The 12,327-nt window shown below is 42.4% G+C and overlaps 1 pseudogene; it reads right to left on the reverse strand.

Annotated features, from left to right (window-relative positions):
• Window positions 1-5,124: 5,124 nt before the first annotated feature.
• Window positions 5,125-10,029, reverse strand: LOC132961606 (vacuolar protein sorting-associated protein 33B-like; annotated as a pseudogene).
• Window positions 10,030-12,327: the final 2,298 nt, after the last annotated feature.

Consider the following 12,327-nt stretch of genomic DNA (forward strand, 5'->3'; position numbering starts at 1 on the left):
TGGCGACTACAGGCCGTGGCTCAATGGCTACATTGAGAGAGATTCATTTATTACATCATGTGTTGAAGGAGTCAGATGTTGTTCATTTAAACCTTCATTAGTGTGAAGGAGGTGTGGTTATAGAAATATCTCAGGCTTTGGGGGAGGGGCCTAATGGAGAATAACAACCTGAGCCTGTGAGGGACAAAACAAGTTTGACTGGAACTATTTAATAATGCAGACAGTTCGGTGTGTGTCGTATCTGCAGGCTGAAGAAATCAACTTGAACATTTAGCCTCTAACAGGTGAACACAGAGCCCGGGGTGTAAACACTCCTGAGATCATAAACGTTCACTAACAACTGATGAGAGGAAACATGACGTCTGTTTCCAGCTGTCTGCTGAGAACAACACCACGCTACAGACGGCTGTATTCGTGCTAATGACGGCGTTTAGAGGAAGAGCGTGGCTTGTCGTCTCCAACAAAGACGCTGACAGGGAGATAAACGTGCCTTTGTTGTGCCCGCTCTGTTCACATGAAGATTTCTGACTTCAATGGAAAATGAATCCTTTGTTCTGTTTGTCTGGATACACAAATACGACAGCGAGGTGCGCTGCGGAGGACGCCACAGACGATTTTAATCTTAAAAAATCTTCATGCACAAGAATAAAAGACACAACTATTTACTGACAATCTGACAAAGACAGGAGCTGGATGAAGATCAAGACTGAAGAAGAGGAGCAGGATGAAGATGATCAGATTTGTTTTGAATTGGCGTTATAATAATGATTGATGATTGTACAGTACATGACCTTGTATATTAATATTTCTCCATTTAAATCAACATCATGCTCAACACCTGATCAAAATCCTGCAGCTTACAAAGCAGCTCTTCATGCAGTGTGAGACACCGTGCAGCTCCACACAAATCCAATCCAATCCAATCCACTTTATTTATATAGCACAAGTTTAAACAAACACAAGGTTTCCAAAGTGCTGCACAAGAGAGTAAAATAGAGATAACAAATAAATAAAAATATATAAAAATATGCATGTGTACACATAAAACAAATACAGTCACATAAAACACATAAAATCAACACTCTACGTGGGGGTAAAAGCCAAAGAAAAGAAGTAGGTTTTAAGAAGAGTTTTAAAACGAGATAGAGAAGAGGCCTGCCTAATGTGCAGCGGCAGCCCATTCCAAAGCCTTGGAGCAGCAATAGCAAAAGCTCGGTCCCCTCTGAGCTTAAGCCTAGCTTTAGGGACTGTCAGGAGCAGCTGGTCAGCTGACCTGAGAGATCGGCTAGGCATGTAGGGGTGCAGCAATTCAGAAAGGTAAGGAGGGGCAAGTCCATTTAAGGCTTTAAAAGAAAATAAAAGAATTTTAAAATGAATCCTAAAATGGACGGGCAGCCAGTGAAGTGAAGCTAAAATAGGTGAGATGTGCTCATACTTGCTTGTGCCAGTTAAAAGACGTGCAGCAGCATTTTGAACCAGTTGAAGACGCGCAATGGAGGACCCACTAACCCCCATATACAGTGCATTACAGTAGTCCAGCCTAGTGGTCACAAAGGCGTGGATTACTGTCTCAAATTGCTGTCTCTGAAGGACTGGTTTAATTTTTGCCAGCTGCCTTAACTGGAAAAAACTAGACTTCACCACAGCTTTAATCTGGCTGTCAAATTTAAGGTCTGAGTCCACTTTTACACCCAGATTGTTCACAACTGGCTTGTGATACTGTGCCAGAGAAACCAGATCAACTTGGGGGAGGGTCACAGAAGTGCCACCAAAGACCATGACTTCTGTCTTGTTTTCATTAAAATTCAGAAAATTTAACGACATCCAAGCTTTAATGTCATGTAAACATTTTTGCAGTGGGTTAGTGGAGTACGAATCAGCCTTTTTGAGGGGGACATAGATCTGGCTGTCATCCGCATAGCAATGAAAAGAAATGCCATGTTTCCTCAGAATAGAGCCAAGTGGTAAAAGATAAAGAGAAAATAAAAGAGGGCCAAGCACAGAGCCCTGTGGTACCCCACATGAAAGAGGAGCAGTGGAGGACACAGAGTCATCAAGGCTGACACAGAAAGTCCGATGTGACAGGTAGGACCTGAACCACTCTAGTGCTGTGCCACTGATGCCCACCCACTGCTCCAAACGAGCAATCAATATATCATGGTCCACTGTATCGAATGCTGCAGTCAAATCTAAAAGTACAAGGACAACACAGTGACCAGAGTCAGTAGCTAAAAAGATGTCATTAAAAACTCTTAAAAGTGCTGATTCTGTGCTGTGCAAAGTTTTAAAACCTGATTGGAAAATCTCTAGAACATTTTGTTGATTTAAAAAGTCCATGAGTTGGGAATACACAATCTTCTCTAAGATTTTAGAGAAGAAAGGCAATTTTGAGATAGGCCTGTAATTTGCCAAAACAGCAGGGTCCAGTCCAGGCTTTTTTAGTAAAGGCTGCACAACTGCATGTTTAAGATTTACAGGGACTACTCCAGTGGACAGACTGCTATTAATAACTGAGAGACAAGATGGCCCAACAGTGGGAAAAACCTCCTTAAATAAACGAGGCGGGACAGTATCATCCGGAGAGCCTGAGGGCTTCAAGTGACCCACAATCTCCTGCACAAAAGACAGGGTCACAGGCTCAAACGTGTCCAACACAGCAGAGCAGGGGACAAACACTGAAGGATCAGAAGCAGGAGGTGAATTAAGTGCTCTGGCAGATGTGACTTTGTCAATGAAGTGATGAAGAAAGTTCTCACACACAGCAGGGGAGGCCTCAATTCCTCTCTGTGGTGCATTCAGAACAGAGTTGATAACTTTAAACAGCACACGAGGCTTATGACAATTTAAAACAACGATATCAGAAAAATATTGTCTTTTAGCCTCTTTCACAGTGGATTGGTAGTGACGCCAGCAGTCCCTCAGTGTCTGAAAAGACACTTGTAATTTGTCCTTTTTCCACTTTCGCTCAGCTTTTCGACAATCCTGTCTGGCAGTGCGGGTTGTTTCGTTCAGCCAGGGCTCTGATTTGGCTTTCTGCTGCCTGGTCTTTAATGGAGCCGCAATGTCTATGGCAGATTGACAGGTGTCGCGAAACCACGCGTTTAGAGCCTCTGTATCCTCATACACAGACTCGGGAAAGACGCAGTTCTGACTAAAAACTGCAGAGAAGTGAGCAGCAGTGGAAGGGTTAAAAACTCGACATCTGCGAGCAGCAGCGCGAGGTTTAACAGTGGGACAGCGGACAGCAGCTTCAAACAGTACAGGCATATGGTCAGAGAAAAAGGCGTCACAGACCTCCAGGTTAAGAACAGGCAGACCATAAGATAACACAAGATCCAGTGTGTGACCGCGTTCATGTGTAGGCCCAAGTACAGACTGCACGAGATTAAAAGAGTCAATGAGGTTTAAAAAAATCTCGCGCCAAAGGATTATCAGGGCAACACACATGAATATTGCAATCTCCGACAATAAGGACCCGGTCATATTTGGGCATAATATCAGCCAGGAACACAGAAAAATGTGTTAAAAAGTCTCTGTTATATTTGGGAGGCCGGTAGATCACAGCACACAGAACCGTGTGAGAATAGCCCAGCTCAAACAGACTGAGCTCAAAGCTGGTGAAGGAGGATGGCAGCGATAACTGTTTACACTTAAACACACCTTTAAAAACAGTCGCAATTCCCCCTCCTCGGCCAGACGTCCGCGGAGAGTTAAAAAAGCAGCAGTCGTCAGGTAAAAGTTCGGCGAAGACACTGGACTCACCGACACTCAGCCAGGTCTCGGAGATAAAGAGGAAATCCAGTTCCCGGGATATGAAGAAATCCTTAAGGATAAATGATTTGTTCGTCAGCGATCTGGCGTTTACCAGGCCGAACCTGGCAGGAGCTGGCGGGTCAGGACAAGCAGCTGACAGGGAGGCCCGACACAAAGGCTGCAGGTTCCCCAGATTTACTCCGCGCCAGCGGAGACAAGGAGAGCAGGGTCCGCGGGGCTGGAACATCCCATCCGAGCCCGCCACCGGTACCAACCAGGCAGCGACAGGGTCCAGCGAACGTCCAGAGACACAAAGGCGAGGCCCCGCTCCAGATCCTCCTCGATTAGGACGAACCAACCCGACCCTCAGCCTCACCAGACAGCCACCACGTTTACCCCGGCGGCGGTGGCGTTTACGCCGAGGTGGTGGCACTGGAGTGCGGCAGAGGTATGACGGGACGCCAGAGAGGAAAGGAGGCAGAGTTTTTTGTCCATAAGTATCAAAGTTGACCAGATTGTTGGCGGATATTCTTAGATCTAGCAACGTTTGGCGATCATAAAACCGCAGAGTGTTGACAGTATGTGCAACAAGTGTTACGAACAACAGAAACAAACAAAATAGTCGGAGCAGTCGGTGCAGCTGACGGCCCGCCTCACACACTGGCGCCATCTTGCACTTCCTCCTCCAAACACTCAGGCATTCACAGTCGTACAGAAATAGACAGGAGCTTCAGTTTTCTGCCTCCCACTCTTAAAGTCACTCTCTTGACTACGGCCTTCCCAAATCACACTTCCTGTTTGTCAAAGCCTTCAAACACATTTTCCTCCAGCAGACGATGCTCTCTAAACGTCTCAGGACAGAGAACATGTGTTCTTTATCCTCGTTCATACAGATCTAATGAAACCCTGCACACACAGCAGAGCAGAAGAAGCTGATGATGATGATGATGATGATGATGATAAATCATCCTGCGAGCTTTTGTATCTCAGGAAACCAAGAAAAGAGAGCGAGTGAGAATGTTCCCTCTGATGATTGAATTTTTCAGCAGGAGGAGAAATCACACAGCCGAGCAGAATGTTAAAGACGTACCGTTGATGTCCCTGGTGTTGGGATCTTTTCTTTCACCCTGCCTGTCTGCTATCACAGCGCTCTCCTGTCTGAAGCCTTTGTTATGTAATTCACACAAGTAAAAAGCCAAAAAGAAAGCCATTAACACATACACATGGCAGAGACACTGCCTTTCTCCACGGCTATTTAAAGTCTGAAGGCTACTAGTTCTTTGCCGTATGCTGGGTGTGTCAGGGCCTTAAGGTTACAGATGTGTTTTTCCCTTTGAGTGTAAGATATTTGTTTTCTACAGAAATAATTCACCCTGATATTCCTAAGCATGTAAACATTCAGTGAAACTCGAGAGCTTCAAATCATGTCTTTACCTGTAACGGCAAATTCATGCCCGTTTAGCAGCCGGGTTACTTCTTCAAGCCCCGTCCAACCGTCTCGCTCCAGCACCTGCCGTTGACCGGAGCAGGACAAATAACTGTATCATGTGGTGTCTTATTTATTCATGATAAAGACAACCAGTCAGATGCTGTGAAATGAACAAAAACAGCTGGTTTTAATCACCTGCTCGATGAGTTTGCAGCTCAGGGGGACGTAGGCACCGCTGAAAATGTAAGCCATGTCTCTGGGGACGCACGCGCAGGTCGTATTCTTCATCAGTCTTTGGCACCTTTACACAATAAATTGTGATATTCTCATTAAAATACTGAACTTTCAGCAAGGCAAGAACACAAAAAAAACACACTGACATGAGGACAAATGCCTTTTGAAGGAAGAACACGAAAGAAGCTAATTTACCAAATTTAGCCTTCGGCTCAGGGCTCTGAAATTGCTCTTCTTAGCGAGAGGAGAAGGCGTCAGTCAACTTTCCTGGAAGAATAAATCAAGCAGAAAAGACAAAAGTATTCCGTCTGTAGAATTCCCAAAACAATACATCTGGACATGCAAACAGAAGTGATTCTGATATAGAAAAGGTTTTTTTTTTTTTAACCTGCAGTCTTGTCGTTAACGAGTTTCCCCACTTTGCTCTCCATCACGGTCAGCGTCTCTCCCGGCTGCTGCTCCACCAGCAGCCCGAGCTGCCTCAGGTTGGTGAATGTGAGCAGGTGGTCTACTCCATAGCTCTGATGAGGTTAATCCGATCATTCTCATTGAGCAGACGCATTTATTCAAAGCAACACACACACAAATATAAGAAAATTTAACGTGTGACACTAACAATAAACTCGCTAAAATAATTTCCACTGTTATGTTTCCATAAAATGCTAAAAGTTTAAGGTCGGATTCGAAGTGCAGATCCTGACACAAAAAGCTTTTTTCAGTCTCTATGTGGCTTCCATAAATCAATTTGTTTGGGAACTGCACACACCTGTAGATATTGTGCTTTTAATGACCGGTAATCTTTTGGCAGTAGACCTGTGAGAGAGAGGAAACAAACACATCTCACAGTTATTACTTCAGCAGGAGAATCTTCTGCATTTCTGTCTATTGAAAAAGACGACTCACTGTTTTCTGTGATGGACAAAAGACAAAGCAGCCTCAGACTCTCTATCATGGAGACCTTTAAAAAAAATTGAAATGAGGGCTGTCAGCATGAACTAGTTAATCACGATTAATTAAAGGCATGGTTGGTCATTTTTGATTTATAATTTCATGATATGTTCCTGCAACCGTGCACACCTGAGAGCGTATACAGATGGTGCACGGGGTACCCTGTTGGCCTTTGTAATATAATGGAATTTATTTCAAACATGCGATTCACAAATGTGTGATTATCTTCTGCAATTTAGCGATTAAGAAATGTAATCGTTCGACAGCCCTGATTGAAATGTTTCCGTCACTGACCTGTCTGTTGATGTGCTCCTCTATGAAAGAAATACATTCACGGATTTCAAATCCTTCAAGTAAAGCTGAAACAGAAAACAACACATCAAGCGTTGGTATAAAAAATATACGATATAAAAACTCACAAACATCTGAATCAGAGGATGAAATAAACGATTCTCACAGTGTTCAGTCTTCAGAAACTCCTGAAAATCCTGCTTGGTTTTCTTCTTCATGATCGACTCACTGGCACTGATGTCTGAAAGAGAACGTGCTCGTCAAAAACGCAGCTTTAACCGGAGATATGTGACGATCACTGTGATTTACAGAATAAAGTCCTGATCTAAAAACTCACGCAGGCTAAGTAATCGATGTTCCTGTTTTAACCCTTTCAGTTCCTCGGACACAAATGTCTTCATCTGCTTTATGTCCATGCCCCGACGCTTCTGCAGGATTAATAATAAAGGAGAAAAGTGTAAACATTTTAGGTAACCATGGTAACAGTGATCGATGAGGGTGAGTAACGTTCACTCACGTCATATGCAGTCTGGAGGTTTTTGGCTTTCTGACTCAGAAAACCAAAGACGTTGGAGAAATGCTCGTTCCTGATTTCGTTGAAGACCTAGGAGACAGCAGAGAGTTTAAACGGGATCGTCCCCGAGAGTCCAGCAGCAGAGGACTTCCCTCTCTAACGTCAGCCACACTCACCCTGTCCTGAGAGTTCAACATGACTTTGATGCTTTTGTCCGAGGACGTGACATCGGGGCCAAACTCTACACATCCTGCATGACAGATGCCGTGATTAGACGACACGTCGACACAAGAATGTGCACAAAGAAATCTACAATCAGAGGAAGTTTAGTTCTACAATAAAACAACCCAGTCTAAGCTGGAGCTGGGAGTATTACCCCAAATGGCTTTAGCAGTGATTCTATGATACATCTGTGATGATGGAAGATGTTGAAATATAAGACTCATGAGTGGACAAGTGATGTCTTCAAATGTTTAAATTAGTCTGAAATAAGCCAAAATTAGACTGACTAACAGAACAATCCAGCATCAAAGTATCTCTAAAATGAGCTAAATATTTTTTCTATATATATGTATATTAAATAAGAATTTGTCTGATGTTATCGATGATAAAACAACGATTTGATTTTGAGGTGCAGGAACAAGGCCTCGTAGTCTATGAGCATGCCTGTAAGAGATTTTTCCATTTCTCTGTTTTTCAGTTCTGTGTCAGTAAGCCCGGTTTAGATATGTACGTCCCTGTGGCATTCAGACTGAGGCACAAATATTGTGAGGGAGCGCAGCACTGACTCTGTGTGTAAGTGTATGTGGAGCTCCCACGAGGCCGTCAATGTGAATACACAGACTGGGACACCAATATATTTTGTTGAATCTATATGAATGTACAAAGACGGTCGAGACTCCTTTGAAAAAAAATAGATCTGATATCTGAACGAGAATCTTTTCCTGGTTAAATGAAATAAAAATGAATGTATTCAGGGTTTGTAAAAGCAGAATATTACACAAGACACAGTTAACCTTCCTCTGCTATGCTTTGACACTCACCACATTTGATTCTAAATATATCGTCCACGAGTCCTTCGTAGACGACTTGCGAGCACAGAGGCGTGACATAGTCCACATCTGCAGAGACCACGACAAAGTTAAAGAGTAAACACGGCACAGTTCAGCATGACGGCCCACGTAAGAGGGGGTCCTGGTCTGCTTCTCACCTCTGTCAATGAGGAAAACTTTTCCTATTTCAGCCTGACGAGCCGTCTGCTCCCCCTCCTCGACCTGCTCCCTCCACGACTCGTACGCCATCTAATGTTTGCACAGTTAACGGCAGTTCAAATTTTCATCAAACACAACACGGTGGATCTGAAGGTTAAACTGCGTGTTAGTCTCGGGTCATGCTGCACCTTGGAACATCGGCCGATCCCGTAGACTTTAGAGAAGGGGCCGTACAGAGAGTGAAGGAGGTGCAGGGCACTGCCAGCTGTCCTCACCCACCGCTGGTCCCCTGCCTGAGTGATGAGTGTACAAAATGATTCATCCATCCAACCATTATCCATATGCCTCTCCTGTTAGGCTGGGGGGGTGGAGCTAATCCCAGCTGTCATTGAACAAGAGGCGGGGCACACTATGGACTGGTCTCCAGTCAACCACGGGGTTGACATACAGTCACAAACTACCAGACTAATGCTTCAGTGTGTTCAAGTGATTTCAGCTTGGAAAGTCAGAATATTGTAACAACGTATGTAACTGTTATAAGTTATATTTGAGCAAAATGTTGATGTGCAATACGTGAATTAATAAAAAAAAATGTTAACATTAACAAAACATATTTTGCCCCCTATGTGATGATGAAGTCGGGCACCTAATTCAGAAACTGAGTTTCTCAGTTGTTGTTCCGTCTTGAGCAGGTGTTCATGTGCATTTTACAACTCGGAAACTCGTCTTTTTCCGATTTGTACGACACCACATGAATGCAGCAAAACTCACGCTGTGTTTATTACTTACCAGGAAGTTGTCCCTGAAGAACTCCGGCAGCTCCAGACTGATGATGTCATCATCCAGAGGAAGCAGGTAGAAGGACCATTCATCAGTGGTCACATCTGTTGGCATATAAAAACAAGTACAGTACAAAAAAAAAAAAAAAAAAACTTTCTTCCAACAAACACTAACCACTGCTGAAGAAAAGTAAAAGACGCTCACCACCAAAGATGCCCTGCTCCTCCAGCACCGCCTCACACGCATAAAACTGGAAGACAAACAAATGAAGGAAGGTCATTGATGACATAAAGAAAACAAAGCAAAGAGCGTGAACACAACAGCAGAGTGAGACGAAACCTTCTGAGGGGTAAAGATCATCTTGTATCTTCTAAGTCTTCCTGCTGCCTTGTCTGCATTTGCCACATCTGAAACAACAAAGAATATAGCATTAGATATAAAGTAGGCTTCTTAAAGAACGCAGGAAATAAAGGATGTATATGACAACAAAGGTCAAACATGAAATCAGTCTGGGTTACGAGCAGCTGTAGGGACTTTGGTTGGGAACTGGATGGCTGCCGGTTTATGTCCCGGTGTGGACCAAGTCTGGAAATTGGTCTAATAGCTGAAGAGGTGCTGATGTGCCCTTATGCAAGGCACTGTTGTTGTTTTATTTTTGGGCTTTTTGGGCCTTTATTAAGAGACAGGACAGTGGAGAGAGAGAGAGCGGGATGTGTCATGTGGGAAAGGATCCACAGGTCAGATGTGAAGCCAGGCTGCCTGCTTAGAGGATTAAAGCCTCCATACATGGAGGGCGAGCACCAAACACTTGGTTCTCTATCGTGAGACGGATATCTTTGTCCTTCTTTCAGTTTAATGACATCCTGCATAGTGGGGATGTAAAGCGCTGTGTGTTGGATTCTTGTTGATTTAAATTTGCTTTCCAAATTACGTCTAATTGATTGAGTGAATATTTGACTGTTAAAACTTTTGTTGAGCCTTTGGGGCGCTGGTGGCGCAGTGGTTAGTGCGTGCGCCCCATGTATGGAGGCTGTCGTCTCAAGTGGGCGGCCCGGGTTCACATCCCACCCGTGGCCTCCCTCCCGCATGTCATTCCCCACTCTCTCTCTCTCTCCCTGATTTCCGACTCTATCCACTGTCCTATGTCTCGATTAAAGGCACAAAAAGCCCAAAATAAATCTTAAAAAAAAAAAAACTTTTATTGAGCCTTCATGAAACAAAAAAATCTGTTCTCACCACATATCCATTTCACAGCTTGTATCCTCGGCCGGATCAGAAAGCACAGCCTGAAAGAGAGCAATGACACATCGTCATACAGTGACACCAGGTGTGTGTGTGTGTGTGTGTGTGTGGGGCTCACTGGTCTGAGGTGCTAACAATAGGTTTGTATTCCACTTTGTAGAGTTTGTCGACTTCATGTTGCTGTAAAGAAAGAAAACAAAGAATTAGTGTAGTTTAATATTTACAGTCTGTTGTAGTTTCTCAGTTTGAGGAGTCAGAAGAGAGAGCGCGGATGAGGTTCACCTTTAGCGTCGACACATTGGCAATATGATCCAGCGGGCTCATCAAGTCGGCCTCGATGAAGAGGTCCTTCTTCCCCGGCAGCTGTGAGACAAGACGAGGAAGACGGAGGAGTGAAGACAAACCCCGTCAAACAGAAAACACCACAAAACAAGATTCTAATTTTTTTAACTTTTGCAAAGTAAAGACGTTTATTCAAAGAGTGAAGCATGGCACATGTTGAATCGAAAAGAGAGAAATACTCTGTTACGCAGGTAGGGATTGGATGATATTTGAGTTTTTTTCACAGTTTTCTCTAAATAATTGTGTTGAATGTCCATCACCTAGGTCAGTGGTTCCCAAAGTGGGGGTCGGGGAACACTGAGAGGAGGGTTGTGACATTTCTTCCAAAAACAAATACAAATTTTAAATGTCTTAAAATTACATATTTTACCCATCATATACAAAAAGTTGTTCAATTTAACAGTAAAACCATAGTCCTTAAGTGAGATTTGTGCTGAAATACTGAAGTACTGAAACAATGTAAGTATCTGTTGTGCTTTTAGTAAATGAAAATGCAAACACACACACTGAAATAATTAGTTTATTAAAAAAAAAAATTCGGCTTCAAAAAAGTTGAAAATTTTCATGAAGTATTTGGGCTTCAAAAAAGTTGAAAATGTTCATGAAGTATTTGGGCTTCAAAAAAGTTGAATATATTCATGAAGTATTTGGGCTTCAAAAAAGTTGAAAATTTTCATGAAGGATTTGGGCATCAAAAAAGTTGAAAATATTCATGAAGTATTTGGGCTTCAAAAAAGTTGAACATTTTCATGAAGGATTTGGGCTTCAAAAAAGTTGAAAATATTCATGAAGAAATTCGGCTTCAAAAAAGTTGAACATTTTCATGAAGGATTTGGGATTCAAAAAAGTGGAAAATATTCATGAAGAAATTTGGCTTCAAAAAAGTTTTCGCATGGGGGGGGTGTTTCGTCTTTTTTCAACTTTTTCGTAAGGGGGGATGGGTCAATTGAAAATTTTCATGAAGTATTTGGGCTTCAAAAAAGTTGAAAATATTCGTGAAGAAATTCGGCTTCAAAAAAGTTGAAAATTTTCATGAAGGATTTGGGCTTCAAAAAAGTTGAAAATGTTCATGAAGTATTTGGGCTTCAAAAAAGTTGAAAATTTTCATGAAGTATTTGGGCTTCAAAAAAGTTGAAAATTTTCATGAAGGATTTGGGCTTCAAAAAAGTTGAATATATTCATGAAGTATTTGGGCTTCAAAAAAGTTGAATATTTTCATGAAGTATTTGGGCTTCAAAAAAGTTGAATATATTCATGAAGAAATTTGGCTTCAAAAAAGTTGAATATTTTCTTGAAGTATTTGGGTTTCAAAAAAGTTGAATATATTCATGAAGTATTTCGGCTTCAAAAAAGTTGAATATTTTCTTGAAGTATTTGGGCTTCAAAAAAGTTGAATATATTCATGAAGGATTTGGGCTTCAAAAAAGTTGAACATTTTCATGAAGGATTTGGGCTTCAAAAAAGTTGAAAATATTCATGAAGAAATTCGGCTTCAAAAAAGTTGAACATTTTCATGAAGGATTTGGGATTCAAAAAAGTGGAAAATATTCATGAAGAAATTTGGCTTCAAAAAAGTTTTCGCA

Source organism: Labrus mixtus, unplaced genomic scaffold, assembly GCF_963584025.1.
Source record: "Labrus mixtus unplaced genomic scaffold, fLabMix1.1 SCAFFOLD_29, whole genome shotgun sequence".
Lineage (NCBI taxonomy): Eukaryota > Metazoa > Chordata > Actinopteri > Labriformes > Labridae > Labrus > Labrus mixtus.